At 36.0% G+C, this 16572-nt stretch overlaps 1 non-coding gene across 1 annotated transcript; it reads right to left on the reverse strand.

The window, feature by feature from the left end:
* Window positions 1-14560: 14560 nt before the first annotated feature.
* On the reverse strand, window positions 14561-14667 carry LOC121230139 (small nucleolar RNA R71). The gene has a single exon (XR_005928091.1). It is a non-coding gene; the product is annotated as a small nucleolar RNA R71 (small nucleolar RNA).
* Window positions 14668-16572: the final 1905 nt, after the last annotated feature.

A 16572-nucleotide genomic window follows, 5' to 3' on the forward strand; every position in this document is an offset into this window, starting at 1 on the left:
AAATGTAATTTTTGCCATAATGTGTTTTTGGGTTAAATTGAATAATGTGATAATTGAATGAGTTAAATTTGATATTATAGATCAAGAAAGGAGAGGTTCTGTGTAACACCCCGTACCCGAGACCGTTGCCGGAGTCGGACACGAGGGGTTAACAGACTTAATTCCCTTATTTTTACAGTCCATTTTAAAAATTTCCAGACTAGCTGGCTAACTGCGTCACTGTCACCTTAAAAATCATATATTGAGTTCCAAAACTCTAAAATCAGTTTCGTAAATTTTCCCTAAAACTAGACTCATATATCCATCTACAAATTTTTTTCTAGAATTTTTGGTCAGGCCAATTAGTACAGTTTATTAGTTAAAGTCTCCCCTGTTTCAGGGTTCAACTGCTCTGACCTTCATGCATTACGACTTATATACCTCCTTGTACAGGGCTTCAATGCTTATGCCGTTTGTTTCTAAAGAAACTAGACTCGAAAAGGAATCTATAAATATATGGCATGACTTCTAACTATCTCTGGTTAATTTATAATGAATTTACTAAATCCGAACAGAGAATCCAGAAAACGCTCTGGCCCTGTTTCACGAAAACTTTAAAATCTCATAAAATACTGTTCATATGATCATTTCATTACTTCCCTATGAAAATAGATTCATCAAGGTTAAATTACATAATTTATTCACTATTTAATTCCATTCTTACTATTTTTAGTGATTTTTCAAATCCACACCACTGCTGCTATCAGCATCTGTTTTTAAGGTAAACCTTACCTATTTCATGGTTTTCCATGAATCAACTAGAGTTTGTCATACATAGCATCAAAATAATCATAATTAACCATTCCCAATGGATAATCATTACCAAACATTTCCATACCCCTCAATGAACAACATACAAGACGATTATAATGCTATGCTCAAAGTGTCTATAAGCCATTTTCGCATGGCTATCCAAATTTATACAAAACCAAAGGGTACATGACCAACAACAAAAAGAGTAGTCCTATACATGCCATTTTCAGAGTTCAACCAAAAGTGTACCAAAAGGGCTTTGATAGTGTGGACGACTTCGACTTCGACAATCCCGAGTCCGATAGCTGATGAACCAAAATCTATAAAACAGAGATTCAAAGAACGGAGTAAGCATTTAATGCTTAGTAAGTTTTGAGCAATATAATTAGGCACAACTGAAGTATAGCATTCATATAACTAAACAGATAATTTCATATACACATATTCTCAAAAATCAGTCCTACTTCACATTTCCAACCCTTATATTCATACATAAGGGATCAACTTAACCAAAGGCCCGAAAGCTCACTAATCGACTGAGCGGATAATATTTAAACGAAATCACTACTCCAATGCATATACAAAACGTACCTTATCGTTGGGATTTTACGAGCGTATTAATTGAAATTATTACAGCAAGATCGCTCATTCCCAAACCAAGTACCTTCGGGGTTTAGCCGGATATAGCTACTCGCTCAAATGCCTTCGGGACTTAGCCCGGTTATAGTAACTCGCACAATTGCCTTCCGGACTTAGCCCGGTTATAGTAACTCGCACAATTGCCTTCGGGACTTGGCCCGGTTATAGTAACTCGCACAAATGCCTTCGGGCTTAGCCCGATTATCAATCCGAATATCCATGCACATATCAATAAATCATGACACATCAATATTTCATTTTCGTAACTAGAATTCAAACACAAGTCACTTATCAAGCATTATCATTTTCAGCTCAAAAGCTACATACAAAGGGCATGATTTTGATTTGCTTATAACATAATCTAATCGAATCATAATCTAAGTTTCATTACTCGAAAACTTACCTCGGATGTGGTCGAACGATTTCGACGGCTATTCGATCACTTTTTCCTTTCCCTTATCCAACTTTGATCCTCTAAGCTCTTGAGCTTAATAAACAAATAAATTTATTCAATTACTTATCCAACTTTACTATATACAGATATCTATTTATTTAGATTCATTTTGAACTAATATTAGGCAACTGATCATATATTCTCCCCATGGCGATATTCAAACATTGTAGCCAAAGAATCACAATTATCGAATGTTTAACTATGATCGGACATATGATATTACCCGTATGTCTTAAGCTAATTGCCGAACCTATTACCTCAATTTATGTACATATCAAATATAGTAATCCTTACTTGAACTATTAACCAACCTTATCAATGAACAATTATACTTAAAATACCATATATATATTCATAAGTGCTTAGATACTATGTTACCAACAATTATTTCCTTGCTTAGCAGCCGAACCAATATACACATTACTCCATATCTACCCGTCACGTTTACTCTACTTAAACCGAATAAACTTGCACATAAGGTCCTTGGCCGAACCTCACTAAAAACAAGTCAACCAAAATCTTAGTATTCATCTTGTGTATAACCTTATTTACCTTCCAAAAATCACAAAAACATCAAACTCTTAATGTTTATGTACAAGGCCGAATCTTAACATGATCCAACCTCCAACTCATTCATTTCAATCACTCACACGGCATTTGTTCAATTCTTTAGACAAATCTATGTTTGGCCATTGTACTCATGAGCATTAAAATTTATAATTTGACTACTTAAATTTATAATTTGACTATTTAAACCCTTCTCTTCAACAATTCTTCATAAAACATAAAGATTATAACCCAATCTCATCCTTTAATAACTAAAACCGAATGCTCAAGCCATCACCAAGATTTCGAAATTTTTGCCATGGGTTGTGTAAGAAATTAGCTAATTAACTAGAAACAAGTTTAAAATTTAAGAATCTAACACAACATACTAACCTCCCCTTAAGCTCAAGGTGACCGAAACCTCTCTTCTTCCTTTCTTCAATTCGGCCAAGAAGAACCAAAGAATGAAGCTCTTTTTTTTTCTTCTTTCAATTCACGGCAATGAAGGGGGCAACCACACACATTTTTTTTTTGTTTCTCCTCCTACTAACACTAATATTTTATTTCTCATGTTCTTTATTTTATTATTCCTAACATAAGCATTAACATAACATGTTTATGACATGTTTTGCCCATAACATTTTGTCCACCCTCCTTGTCATGGTCGGCCACTTACTAATTAAGGGGGAAATTGACATGCAAGTCCACCCTTTTGATCTCTTGCACTAATAGATCCTTATAGATCGACCTATCACATTTCAAAAGTGTCACACATAAGTCCTATTAGCTAAATTCACATGCAATTGACTAAATCGAAGCTTAAAACTTTCACACATTCATATTCACATATTTTAGACAATAATCATTATATTCAAATAATTTGGTGACTCGGTTTAGCGGTCCCGAAACCGCTTTCCGACTAGGGTCACTTTAGGGCTGTCACATTCTGACCTAGGTCGGGGAAAGAACAAGGTTGTGGATTAAATCGAAATATTATCCATTTTGTACCGAGGTAAGTTCGTATGTTAAAAAATAAGCTTTAGAATAATTGTATTTAAATGCTTTAATATTGCATGAATTCTATATTTGATTATGTGAATGAGTATAATTCTATGAACGAGTTCAACGACGATTCGGCTAGTGAGAAATCTCGTTGAACCTTAGGAATAGGGTAGGATACAAGTGACATGTCACTAGGGTCATTATGTGTTATGTGATTATGTGATTCGGGTTCTGGTATTGTACGTCCTACCGGTGGCTGAGTATACTAACATATGTTGTAGATACTTGATAGCTTGTGTGAGCAGCACCGTGTAGCTACGTATTGACTGACAGCTTGTGTGAGCATGCCAGTCGATAGCTCGAGCGATTATGTGATATGAGACTTGAGTAGCTTTAGCTACATATGTGGCACTTAGTGTGCAAAATTTCCCGAGTATTTGACAATGTTATTCCGAGTGGTTCACGGGTATGTTAAAGATGAGAATATGTGTAAGTTCATTCTAAAATGGTTCAGGGATGTACGTAAAGCTCATGCTTATTAAATACATGAAATGATTAAAATGAGGTAAGTTTGGTGATGGAATGAATTATGATACTATGGTCAGTTTACATTTAATTTTTTTATATTATTTGAATGTTATAAAGTGTGGTAAGGTTGTTTATTTCATGTATACAAGCTTACTAAGCTATATAGCTTACTCAATTTATTTTCCATATTTTTATAGTGTCGCCAAGCTAGCTCGGATCAGAGATCGTCGGAGATTCCAATCACACTATCAAACTTTCATTTTGGGTATTGATGATCTTAGTATTTTGAAAGTATGGAATGTATAAGGACTTGGTTATTTTGTTATATGTGTCAATATGATTTTGGCCAAAAGAAGTGGCTTGTAAATATCAAAGGCTTGTTGTGGAAATTGGCCATATAAATTGGCTCATCTTGGTTAACATGGTTGTAAGTCTGTTTATATGCATATATGTGCTAATGCTTTTAGTGATGTGGTTTATAATGGTTTGTTACTTGTTGATTATGGTTTAATGCCTTGTTGTGAACTGGATGGGTTGGTTTATTTATATGCTATATCATCTTGATGAGTGAATACAAGTTGGTATTAGTCGTAGTGGTGTTTTGGATATGTGAAAGTGGTATGTTCGATTTAGCATGTTAAATGTCATGTGCATATTAGACAATGGTATTACATAGATATACATTAGCCATGATTATGGATGTTTATGTAACACCCCACACCCGAGTCTTACGCCGGGATGGGGTACGAGGCATTACCACATTTAAACACATACATTCCAATGTTTTCGAATTATCACGACTTGATCAAATTTAAAATTTTTTTCAAACTTTGTCTAAACCCTCTTTAACATTGGCCTACGAGGCCTCAAACATCCCTTGGAAAACATTTGGGACCAACTCGGGTCCTTAACCAACTTTAGAAAAAAATAACCATTGAAACAGAGCACATGCCCGTGTGGAAGGGCAACACGCCTGTGTGGTCAATATGACATGGCCGTGTTGATGGCCCATGTGACACACACGGCCTAAGCATCTAGGGACATCCCATGTCCCATACCCGTGTGAATTAAATTCTAAATTCGAACCTACAGGGGTTTTCACACGGCCTGACACACGCCCGTATCTTTGGCCCATGTCCCTCACACAGCCATGACACGCCCGTGTCCTAGCCCATTTTTTACGGCATTGTACAATGTGTCACTAAAACAATTAAAGCAAGCCAACACATTTGGCCCAAAACAATGTGACACTAAAACAAAATCAAAGAGTCTTATACATACCATAATGAAAATAAAGAGATCTAACTATTCCCAGTGCTTCGATTGATAGTGTGATCGATGCCTCTGACAACCATTATCCATGAGGTAATTAGGCGGCACTATAAGAAAATGGAAAGAAATAGGGTAAGCATAAAGCTTAGTAAGTTGCATGCAAATAAATATAACAACAAATTTATCATCCATCATCATGCTCATAATACAAAAGTAGGCATAAGCACAACTTACTCGTCACTATCCAATACAATTCACATAGCATATATTAAGCTCTCATCTGATACATTTCAAATAGGTACCTGTACCACTCACAACATGGTTATACTTTTCTCGTTCAACTTAAGCTGTAACTCTCACTGTTGAAACATTTGAAATGTTATCGGATATTCACTAAGCCTCAAACATAGGGTATAATATCGATGCCATTTCCCAGACATGGTCTTACACTGGCTCATCCATTAAATCGATGCCATGTCCCAGACATGGTCTTACACTGACTCTCACATATTCGTGCCGATGCCATGTCTCAAACGTAGTCTTACACTAACACATCTTGTAGCTGATGCATGTCCCAGACATGGTCTTACACTGGCTCTCATAATGTAGCCGATGCATGTCCCAGACATGTCTTACACTAGCACACAAATAACCTGAGTGTCATGGCATGAATATCTGATTGAGTTTTTGAGGTTCGAAGGGGAGTTCTACTATCTCAATATTTATCATACATAATCATTTCCATAAACAAGCAATTTATGCTATATCAATTCGAACACATATAATAACATTATAGTTTCATTATTTACATACAATTTACCTCAGATTACAAAATGTGGATGACTAGTTCGGCTTAGTCCACTTGTTTTGCTTTTCCCCGGTCTAGGCCCGAATTTTGTAATTCTTGATCTAAAATAATAGAAATTTATTCATGTCATTAGCATATTAATCTAGACACTCAAAAATTCATAATTGGGCAAAATGGCCGTTTTGCCCTTAGACTTTCACAAAATGACCATTTTACCCCTAGGTCCGAAAATCAATTTTTATCACATTTTCTCACTAACCAAGCCTAGCCGAATACTTTTCGTATTAGGAGTAGCCTACAATTATTATTATTTAACACATTTATCACCTATTTTACAACTTATGCAAAATGGTCATTAGTTAGGGTTTCCATGGAAATTACTTTACAAAAGTTGTTTATTTCACAACCATGATTCATTTTCATCCATAAAATTTCAGAAAAAATCATGAAAACTCTCATGGTAAAACCCTAGAATTTCAACCATTTTGCAAAATAGTCCTCTTATTAGAAAGCTCATGTTACAAAGGGTTCAAAAATATAAAAATCATTAAGAATAACCTTCTAAATGACTTACTTGCAAGAGATACAAATGGTTGATATTTTGAGCTCTCTAAACCCCATTTTTGATGATAAAAATAAGTGAAGAAGATGACGATTAAGTGATATCATCTTTTCTTTATTATTTTATTTTGTCAAATAAGCCACCAATGCCTACCTAACCTTTGACTATTTGAATTCCTTGTCCCAAGGCTGACCATCACTTATATAATGGCCTAATTTCACTTAAAGACCCCCAATTTATGATACATGGAAATTTAACACCCTTAACTATCAAATTAAAACTTTTGCACTTTATGCGATTTAGTCTTTTTTCGCAATTAAACTCACAAATTCTAAAATTACTTCACCAAATTTTTCACGCACTAATATAAATATGCTATAACTCTAAAATAATAATAAAATAATTTCTATGACTTCGGATTGGTTGTCTTAAAACCACTGTTCCGACTAAGGCCAAAATCTGGCTGTTACAGTTTGGTTGCCTAAAGGTACCATGGATTTGTGCTACTGAATTGGTATAAGTGTTTGTGTGAATAAGGGTGGAAAATGGATTCGTAAATAGTCTTTATTTTGTCCACATGGGTAGACACACGGGCGTCTGTCTAGGCCGTGTGTTACTCACGGTCTGTCCTATAGGCATGTGTCTTGGCCGTGTGTCCCCTGCACCTTAATTTTGAGAAATAGAATGCTCAGAATTGAGCATACGGGCAGAGACACGGGCGTGTGTCTCAGTCAAGTAGATGAAACGGCCTCAGGCACGGGCGTGTGTCCTGTGCGTTTGAAGTCTGTGCCTATTTTATGAAAATTAATTTTCCACACGGCCTAGCACACGAGCGTGTGACTTGGTCGTGTGATCTCAATTTGTTCATAGGTTACAAGTCAGAGAGTTACATAGGGTCGGGACACGGGCGTTTGACCCTTGTTTAGTGGAAAAATTTTCTAAGTTTTGTAAAAATTTCCTAAGTTGTCGGTTTAGTCCCAGACCACTTCTAAAGCATGTTTTGGGCATCGTAGGCCCTTAATAGGGACTTTATGATCAATTTCAAATGGTTCTAATTTGGACGCAAATTTATGACCCGAAATTGTATGATTGCTTGTAATGTGAGTCCAGTAATGCCTCGTACCCTGTTCCGACGTCGAATACAGGTAAGGGGTGTTACATTTGAGCTCTAGAAATTCTTTTTTTTTATCCATGAATCTCTGACTCACATTCTTCTTCCTGAATTCAGCCTGGAAGATTTCCCATGTGACATTCTCTCTCAATACTATTGAAATTAGTATTCTACCAATGATAAGTTGTTTCTTTCAATATATATACTACACATTTCAGACACTCAGCAGGTGTACATTATAATTCATCAAAAACCTAGATGGTATTTTCTAGCCAAAACTCAGCCCTTTTCGGATCATCATCTGCGATAGCTTTAAATTATTCCACCCCGTGTTTGTAGATTTTATCTATCAAGAGCTTACCAATTCTAACAGGTTTGGCACCTTCTGGTACCTTAGGAACTGGTTGAGGAGCGAATGGGGGAGGTCGTTGTACAGCAGGGTTTGTTCTCAGGTACTGTGTAAACCATTCATTCATCATTTGAAAGAAGACTTGTTTTGCCTCCTCATTTCGGCCCTCAGACATGGGCCTTTCACTACCAGACGCAGACGCAACTCTTTGAACTAAAGCTGAAGCATTGCTCTCAGCTTCTTCAGATTCAGCTCTAGCACGGTTGGATGACATTACTATATGAAAAACTCATTTAAAATGATCACGAGTAATCACACTATCATAATTTATATAATGACATATATAGCTAAACTCGTGATTGTTACGTCAAATCGAGAATCGACTAAACCGTAGCTCTGATACCACTAAATGTAACACCCCAAACCCTATTTATCTTTGGAATAGGGTTTTAAAGTATTACCAAAACTTTTAGAATATTTTACAAATAATTTATATAAGTTACTATTCATTCACTGAGATCATTCAAGACATCCCTTAATTGGACCATTGAGGCCTATTACGAGCATTAGAGTCAAGTCAAGACTTAATCGAAGCCTCTAAAACTTTTTTGGGACATTTCAAAAATTTTCCAAGTTGCAGGGCTCACATGCCCGTGTGGTCAGGCCCTGTACTACACACACTCGTGCCCTAAACCCGTGTAACTCTCTGACTTTTAAGGCATGAAGGAATTGAAGTCACACGGCCAAGTAACACGCCCGTGTGTTAAGACGTGTGCTGAATTTAATTTTCGAAATTTAGGTGCAGTTTTTAGATGGTCGTGTAACACGCCTGTGTCCAAGGTCATGTGTGCCCAATTTTGAGCATTCTGTTTCTCATTTTTAAGATGCAGGGACACACGACTGGACCACATGCCCATGTTACCAGGTTGTGTGTCACACACAGTCTAAACACACGCCTGTGTGTTTGCCTGGGTGGACAAAATGAAGCCATTTCTAGCTTCATTTCTCACCCAAAATTTCACCCAAGACCTGCACTTGAAACACACAACCAATACCAACCATCTCAAGCATTCATTTTGACAAACTCCATCATTCAACAAGACATATCATTACATGCAAATGTCTTTATAAACTTACCTTGGATTAACTTAGGCATTAACATCATTTGGTCACATGTACTTAACATAACACATATGAATATATATCATAATAACCTATTTAGTCATACCAAAATAAGCCATTACTAGCCATCCCAATGGCTAGGTTACAAAACATCATTATCAAGCTACTAATGGTCAAGTTGTCCTATACATGCCATTATATCAAAATGATTTTACTAGGTATACCCAAAATGAGTAGTTGATAGTGTGACGATGCTCCAGTGATCTCCAATCTTCATGAGCTTTCGAGCACTATAAAGCAGAGAAAAATAAAACGGAGTAAGCATTACATGCTTAGGAAGTTCGTATAACGGAAAATAAACTTACTAATCTCATTATTAAATCTAAGCATACAATAACAAGTTTTCCATCCATTTGGCTAAATTTCCTAAACATATACATCCAATCAAACATGTTAGTCACAAAGTTGAAGAATAATTGAGCTCATCATGCAATACACTTTCAAGACATTATCATTTCATTTCATAATTCTCATGCCATGTCTAGAGTTATATGTCCGTTGAATCATTGAAATTCCGATGGATGCTCAAGAAATACACTCGAGATGTAAGATTCCATAATCCATCAAATTCTCATTCAATGGTACCCATTAGGGTACTTAATCAAGGAACACACTCTCGAGCCACATATTGTGTAACAGGATTACTAGTCCAAGCTAAATCCTTTATATAATGTATGCTCAAAGAGTTCAATTATGGTTACTAGTCTGGGCTAAACCCTAATCATAACATATACTCGAGAGGTATTATATTAGGATTACCTGTCTGGGGTAAATCCTTTCTATAACAAGGTTTATAGGATTACTCGTCTGAGCTAAATCCCGTCCGCAACAAATGCAGGACCTTATTCATTTTGGGAAAGCGCATACATTCGTCAGAATTCAATATTCAATCAAGATTTAACCCCTTTTTCACCATATCAAGCATGTATTAATTCTCTCATTATAGCATTCAAGTAATGTACATAAATATAAGTCACATTCGATACAATACAACATTCAATTAAACATATTACATGCTTAATTACGTTATACGAACTTACCTCGATACTTCTTTGCGTAAATAATCTACTAATCCAAAACCTTTTCTTTTCTTGATCTAGCCTTGAATTTATGTTATCTTGATCTATATAAATAACTTTAATCATCAATTTCACATATTTCATATTTAAATGGACTCAATTTACGTCCTAGGAAAAATTACCATTTTGCCCCTAACTTTTTCATAAATTCCTATTTTGTCCACTGGCTTAGAAAATGAAACTTGTGCAATTTACTCCCTATTCCAAGCCTAACCAAAATCCCATTAAAAATTTTACAGCACATATATTCATAAAAATTCAGAATTTTTCTTTAATCACAAGTTTACATTTTAGTCCCTATACCATGTTTCCATCAAAAATCACTTTGTAAAAGTTCTTTATCTATCAACAACCTTTCATTTTCTACCATAAATTTTTAATTTTTAGCATATACATCCTTGGCCCATTTTTCATACTTTGATAACTTTTCAAATTAATCCCTCAAATAGAGAGATTAAGCTATCCCGGTTTCAAAAAAATCAAAATTACTAAAAACGGGACAACAAAACTTACCCAAATAAGCCAAAAGTTTCCCCTCTCTCTCTAAGGGTTTCCATAGATTTTTAGGTTGAAGATCACAAAAATAAGATGATATTTTCTTTTCATCTTTTAATTAATGAAGTATTTTACAATTTCCAACCATTTTTCTATATTTCTATGGATGAGTCATCAAAAAAAAATCTACATACTTCTTTAATGGTCTAATCACCATATAATGACCTCTAGATATGAATTCCATAACTATTTAATCCTTACAGCTACTAGAATTCAACTTTCGTATTTTATGCGATTTAGTCTTTCTCGTAATAAAACACTGAATCGATGAAATTTTTGTATCAACATTTTCACACGACATGCCTATTATAATATGAACCATATAATGAAATAAAAATAAACCTTATTTTGGGGTCAAATTTGTGGTCCCGAAACCACTGTTCTGATTTAACTGAAAAATGGGTTGTTATAGATAATGGTAAAAAATAGCTCAGTTTTGATGTGACGTTTACCCAGTTCCAAAGAAGGCTTTGGTGAAGTCAAAGAGTACTCAGATTAAGTTAAAGGAGGGTTTCCTTCCTCTTTAAATTTGAGGCTTTAGGTAGAGAGAAACGTTTCTCTATAGAAGCTAAGTTTGAAAGCTCTGGTTTTGTTGAGACTTCTGCCTCCTATTAAGGTAAGTCCCCTGAATTTGCTTGTTGAAAACACAGATCTGTAAGTATGCATGAAGGAATAAAGCTATGTTTTGTTAAAGGTGATGATAAAGGTTACCCAAATTAGTTCTAATGAATTATTTCTGCCTATCGAGGGAAAAATTTCAATGTTTGACTAGGCAAAGGATATGAACTTTAAGCTACCTTTAAGGCTAACTGATGAGTCTCTAAATTGAATCCTACTTGCATTTTTTTTGTAGTCTTGTCTATTTGAAAGGCTAATCTGTGAAATAAAAACATAAGATATGCAAGTGTGGTGCTTAAAGATGATGTACCCCTATTATGAAGAAAGAATGAGCTTGATAATATGTTTCTATTATGAAGAAAGTATGTAGATACATGAATGTGTCTGAATGTATGATTTCGTCATGAATAAATCTCTGCAAGAAGTTCAAGTTCATGAGTTACATGTTTGAAAATTTAATGTATCAGTGTGAAGAAGTTTGAAAGTGTAAGTGTGTTAAGTATGAGTCTGCATAAAGAGTTTGCTTGCATTTGAGTCTGTCAGGATAGTAAACACAAACTCTAATAAGGAAAAACCATAGCCATAGTAAGAAGACCATATAGTGTAAGACCTAGCTTAGGACTATAGTATCATATGGGGATACGAAGACCATATATCGTAAGGCCTAGCTATTTGCTAAGGCATCATATGGCAAGTAGAGACAACATAATGTAAGACCTAGTCTGGGACTATGGCATCATGTGAAGAAAGAAGATAAAGAACGGTTGGGCAAGTACCAGGAGATGAGGGAAAAACATCAAGACGTTGAGTTTAGGCAAATCCCTATAGTAAAAAATGCCATTTACCGAAAACTGGAAGCCTTTTTGGCTGGTTCTGTTATATGAGAGTCTTTGAGGTTGTATTTGTTCCATGCACCTTTGCGGCGGAGTCTATTAAACGTGGATTCCTTTCTGTCTATCTAGCGATATGTGGATTCCTTTGGGGCTACCTAAGGTTTGTGGATGCCTTTGTGGCTATTTGTGGTCTGTGAACGCCTGATAAACCGTAATTTATACATATTTTTACCCCATGCTTAACGCATTTTATGGATGATTTTCCATTAGAATTGGTGAATTCAATGCTCCTAATGCTTTAATTTCATGTTTTATACTTAGGAGAGCATAAGAGAGCTAAAGGAACGAGAAACGGGCCAAAAACAGAGAAAAATGGGCCAAAGTACAAATTCAACACGGCCTGGACCTCCTCACATGGACAGACCACACGGCCGTGTCAATTTGGCAGATTCGAAGCATGAGTCACACGGGCGTGTCCCTGCCGAGTCCAAGTTGAGTCCAATTCAGAAAAGGCCAATTTTGAGGGCTTTTAGGCATTCTAAAGCCTATAAATACACCCTAGAGGAGGAAAGTAAGGGGACACATATGGAGGAAGGAAGGAATTACTCGAAGGAAGCCGATTGATCCATCTCAGAAGTCGGATTCATCATCAAGACTGAAGATCTCCCTTCAGTTTCCCTTCAGAAGTTTTAGGTTTTCTTTATGTTTTGTACTCATTATTCTTCTGAGATGTTTTCTTTTTTAGTTATGAATTAAATCCCCTAAATACCTAAGGGGGATGAAACCTAAGACGAATCTTGTTATTAATTTCTAAATTGTATGATAAATATTTAACTTGCTCTTATTTATGTGTTCTTAATTCTTGTTTTGATATCCCAGGATATTGATTCACGGTAAACTCTTATTCAGAGGAGGAATAGACCCTGTCTAAGAGTACATTTGTCATAATTAAGCAGAGTTGATTACGCGCCTAGAGATAGGGTAACAACATTTTGCTAGATTATGGTGAAACCTAATAAGGGGATCCATAGATCGAGTTAATGCAACCCTAGGGTGTTAATTAGAGAAAAGTCTCAATTATTCAATCTAGGGATTAGACGTTATTAGTCTTGAATAGGGATAATAACATAACTTAGGGATCTCTACAGAACAAGTTAAATGAATAAATCGTCTGATTCAGAGTCAGAATAACAAGTGAAGTCTAGGTGGATTTTTCCTTAGGTATTGTCTTAATTCAATCGTTTTCCAAAAGTAATCCCCCAATTCTACTTTCTGTGAATTCTTAGATTAGTTAATTAGTTAGTTAAAACAAAACCACCTTATTCTTAGGCTAGATAATAAAAGACAGTCATTACTAGTACTTTTAGTTCCTTTGGGTTTGACAATCCGATCTTGCTAAAACTATACTACTGTTCGATAGGTACACTTGACTACATCGCGATAATAGTTAGTTTCAAGAACGATTAATTATAAATATTTAAAACTTACCTGTCACAAAAATCGCGACCAAGTTTTTGGCACCGTTGCCGGGGAATTAAGATATTAGGAACGCTCAATTTTTATTACTTTATCCATTTATTTTCCTTACAATTTAATTTAATTTAATTTTTTTATTATTCATTAATTTACTTTTTCTTTCTCTTGGCAGGTTTTTATAGTTTATGACTAGAACAAACCTGTCAGGACCACTACTCTTTGACGAACAAATCGATCGCACAGTTCACAGAAACCAACGAGAAATAAGGCGAAGCTTAAGATACACAGAGAACAAGAAAGAGAACGATACTCAACCCCCAACCGAAGAGATGGCTGAAAATCGAGACAATCAGCTACCTCCTGTAATTGCAGTTAATCAAAGTCCTGCTCCACGCACTATGTATATTATGCTAAACCTTCTTTAACAGGAACTGAATCGAGCATAGTTAGACCTGCTGTAGCTGCAAATACTTTTGAACTAAAACCTAACACTATTCAAATGATACAACAATTTGAGTTTGATGGTTTGCAGGATAAGGATCCTAACGCTCACTTAGCAAACTTTTTGGAACTATGCGATACATTTAAAATTAATGGTGTTTCTGATGATGCAATTCGTCTTTGATTATTCCCTTTTTCATTGAGGAACAAAGCTAAACAGTGGTTGAACTCATTACCACGAGGGTCAATTACTACTTGGGAGCAAATGACCGAAAAGTTTTTATTAAAATATTTTCCGCCAGCTAAAACGGCCAAATTACGCAATGATATCTCTTCATTTGTATAGATGGGCTTAGAAACACTCTACGATGCATGGGAGAGATACAAGGACCTGTTGAGAAGGTGCCCTCACCATGGGTTACCGCTTTGGCTTTAGGTTCAAACATTCCATAATGGCCTGAATCCTTCGACTCGACAAATGGTTGACGCAGCTGCTGGCGGAACCATCAATAATAAAACACCTGAAGATGCTTATGAGTTTATAGAGGAGATGTCACTGAATAACTATCAGTGGCAAGTCATGAGGACTAAGCCAACTAAAACAGCAGGCGTTTATAACATCGATTTGGTTACTATGCTATCAAACCAGGTAGAACTTCTAAATAAAAAGGTTGACGGTTTTCTTAGTTCTTCACAGGTTCACCTAGTAATGTAGTGCGAAGCAAGTGGAGGTGGAACAAGCCATTCGGAATACCAACCTTATGGCCACAACATGGATAACGAGTAGTTAAATTACATGGGTAATAATCCTCGATCTCAAAACAATCTATATAGAAACAATTACAATACAGGTTGGAGGAACCACCCAAATTTCTCGTGGGGTGGTCAAGGAAATCAAAGACCACAACATCTTCCAGGTTTTCAACAGACACTCTATCAATAGGAAAAGAAACCGAACCTTGAAGAGATGCTCACAAAGTTTATCTCGGTGTCAGAAACCCGTTTTCAACACCGAAACAACACTTAAAAAATAACAAGCGTCAATCTAAGGGCTTGAAACTCAGATAGGCAAACTTTCTAAACTAATCTCCTAACGACCACAAGGTAGCTTGCCAACTAACACTGAACCCAACCCAAGCGAACAGCTCAACACGATTAATGTTCAAGATGAAGAAGAATTCGTTGAGCCTGAGCCAGAACGGAGGCATGAAACTATAGTAAGCAGAGGTCAAGGTGAGGTAGGTCATAATAAAAAAAAATCAATGAATGTCAAATATAAACCTCGTCTTCCATACCCCAATGCGACAAGGAAAGACCACTCAGATGAACAATTTGGTAAATTCCTTAAACTCTTAAAAAATTACATATTAACGTAACTTTTATTGAAGCTCTATCGCAGATGCCAAACGCAACAAAATATTTAAAGGAGCTTTTAGCAAATAAGCGGAAGTTGGACGAGGCATCGCATGTGGAGCTAAACTCAGTTTGCTCATCTATTCTCCAAAATAAACTACCCAACAAACTAAAAGATCTAGGGAGTTTTACGATTCCTTACTTAATTGGTAGTTTAGATGTTAATAATGCATTAGCTTATTTGGGGGCTAGTATTAACGTCATGCCCTACAAAATGTTTAAACAATTAGGTCTCGGGAAACCCAAACAGACTAGGATGAGCATTCAATTAGCAGGCAAAACTATAATATTTCCTAGGGGTATTATTGAAGATGTCCTAGTTAAAATCGATAAATTTGTATTTCCCGTTGACTTTATTGTTTTAGACATAAAGGAAGATAGCAACACTTCTTTGATTTTAGGAAGGCCCTTTTTAGAAACTTCTAAAATGATTATTGATGTTGGCACAGGTGAACTCACACTCCGTGTGGGAGACGGAACAATCACCCTTTAAGCTCGCAATTCTGGCAACACATTGGAAATTGAAGGTGATCGTTTAACCCATTCTACTGAAACTGACAATATGGTACAACCTACTTTGCAGGAAATGAGTCTGAAGGAAGCACATGAGTCATTCTCAAGCAGTATCAGAGGACCTATTCATGGAGATCGAAGGCTACAAATCGAGGAGCTAGATGAATGGCGGACGCATAAACCAAGAACACACGATAAACCAGAACTACGCCAGAACGAGCTCAACACATTCCCACATCAACTTAAGGCTGGAGATAAAATCTTATTAGATGCCGCAGATCCTCACATTATCACTACCACACCGAATGAAGAAATTCCTCTTATGGCACTTAGCATTTTCCCATTCGGTACAATCGAGGTAAGTCATCCCAAGTTTGGCACTTTTAAGGTAACAACACC

The sequence above is a fragment of the Gossypium hirsutum genome, chromosome A05 (genome assembly GCF_007990345.1).
Source record: "Gossypium hirsutum isolate 1008001.06 chromosome A05, Gossypium_hirsutum_v2.1, whole genome shotgun sequence".
In the NCBI taxonomy this organism is placed as follows: Eukaryota; Viridiplantae; Streptophyta; class Magnoliopsida; order Malvales; family Malvaceae; genus Gossypium; species Gossypium hirsutum.